The 1666-nt window shown below is 36.6% G+C and overlaps 1 non-coding gene across 1 annotated transcript; it reads right to left on the reverse strand.

The window, feature by feature from the left end:
• Positions 1-1029: 1029 nt before the first annotated feature.
• LOC148576091 (small nucleolar RNA R71) lies at positions 1030-1137 on the reverse strand. The gene has a single exon (XR_015902930.1). It is a non-coding gene; the product is annotated as a small nucleolar RNA R71 (small nucleolar RNA).
• Positions 1138-1666: the final 529 nt, after the last annotated feature.

Consider the following 1666-nt stretch of genomic DNA (forward strand, 5'->3'; position numbering starts at 1 on the left):
TTTTCAAAAATATCTTTTCAAAATATCTTTTCTAACCTCCTACCTTCTTATCTTTTCAAAATTTGTTTCAACTAACTAACTAACCTTTTGTTTGTTTCTTATCTTTTTCAAAACTACCTAACTAACTCTCTCTCTCTAACTTTCGAAAATATCTCCCCCCTTTTTCAAAATTTCTTTTTAATTAACTAATTATTTCAATTTTTAAATCTTAATTTTCGAAAAAAATACTAACCTTTTTCAAAAACTATTTTCGAAAATCACTAACTCTTTTTCAAAAATTATTTTCGAAAATTCTCCCTCTCCCATTTTATTCTATTTATTCATTCATATCCTAACATCTCATCTCACATCTCTGCCATCCTCACAGTTGTGTTTCTTCCATTATATTACATTCTTTGTCTCCCCCTCTTCTTCTACTCACACAGGGATCCCTATACTGTGGTATAAAGGATCTCTATTATTATTATTATTTTTCTGTGCCTTCTTCTTTGTCATATGAGCAGGAGCAAGGATAAGAACATTCTTGTGGAAGCAGATCCAGAACCTGAAAGGACTCTGAAGAGAAAATTAAGAGAAGCTAAATTACAACAATCCAGAGATAACCTTTCAGAAATTTTCGAACAGGAAAGAGAGATGGCAGCCGAAAATAATAATAATGTAAGGAAGATACTTGGTGACTTTACTGCACCTAATTCCAATTTACATGGAAGAAGCATCTCCATTCCTGCCATTGGAGCAAACAACTTTGAGCTGAAACCTCAATTAGTTTCTCTGATGTAGCAGAACTGCAAGTTTCATGGACTTCCATCTGAAGATCCTTTTCAGTTCTTAACTGAATTCTTGCAGATATGTGATACTGTTAAGACTAATGGAGTAGATCTTGAAGTCTACAGGCTCATGCTTTTCCCTTTTGCTGTAAGAGACAGAGCTAGATTATGGTTGGATTCTCAACCCAAAGACAGCCTGAACTCTTGGGATAAGTTGGTCACGGCTTTCTTAGCCAAGTACTTTCCTCCTCAAAAGCTGAGCAAGCTTAGAGCTGATGTTCAAACCTTCAAACAGAAAGAAGGTGAATCCCTCTATGAAGCTTGGGAAAGATACAAACAGTTGACCAAAAAGTGTCCTTCTGACATGCTTTCAGAATGGACCATCCTGGATATATTCTATGATGGTTTATCTGAGTTATCAAAGATGTCACTGGACACTTCTGCAAGTGGATCCATTCACCTAAAGAAAACGCCTGCAGAAGCTCAAGAACTCATTGACATGGTTGCTAATAACCAGTTCATGTACACCTCTGAAAGGAATCCTGTGAATAATGGGACGCCTATGAAGAAGGGAGTTCTTGAAGTTGATACTCTGAATGCCATATTGGCTCAGAATAAAATATTGACTCAGCAAGTCAATATGATCTCTCAGAGTCTGCATGGAATGCAAGCTGCATCCAACAGTACTCAAGAGGCATCTTCTGAAGAAGAAGCTTATGATCCTGAGAACCCTGCAATAGCAGAGGTAAATTACATGGGTGAACCTTATGGAAACACCTATAATCCATCATGGAGAAATCATCCAAATTTCTCATGGAAGGATCAAAAGATTCAACAAGGCTTTAATAATGGTGGAAGAAACAGGTTTAGCAATAGCAAGCCTTTTCCATCATCCACTC

Source organism: Arachis ipaensis, chromosome B1, assembly GCF_059453495.1.
Source record: "Arachis ipaensis isolate K30076 ecotype BB chromosome B1, ASM5945349v1, whole genome shotgun sequence".
In the NCBI taxonomy this organism is placed as follows: domain Eukaryota; kingdom Viridiplantae; phylum Streptophyta; class Magnoliopsida; order Fabales; family Fabaceae; genus Arachis; species Arachis ipaensis.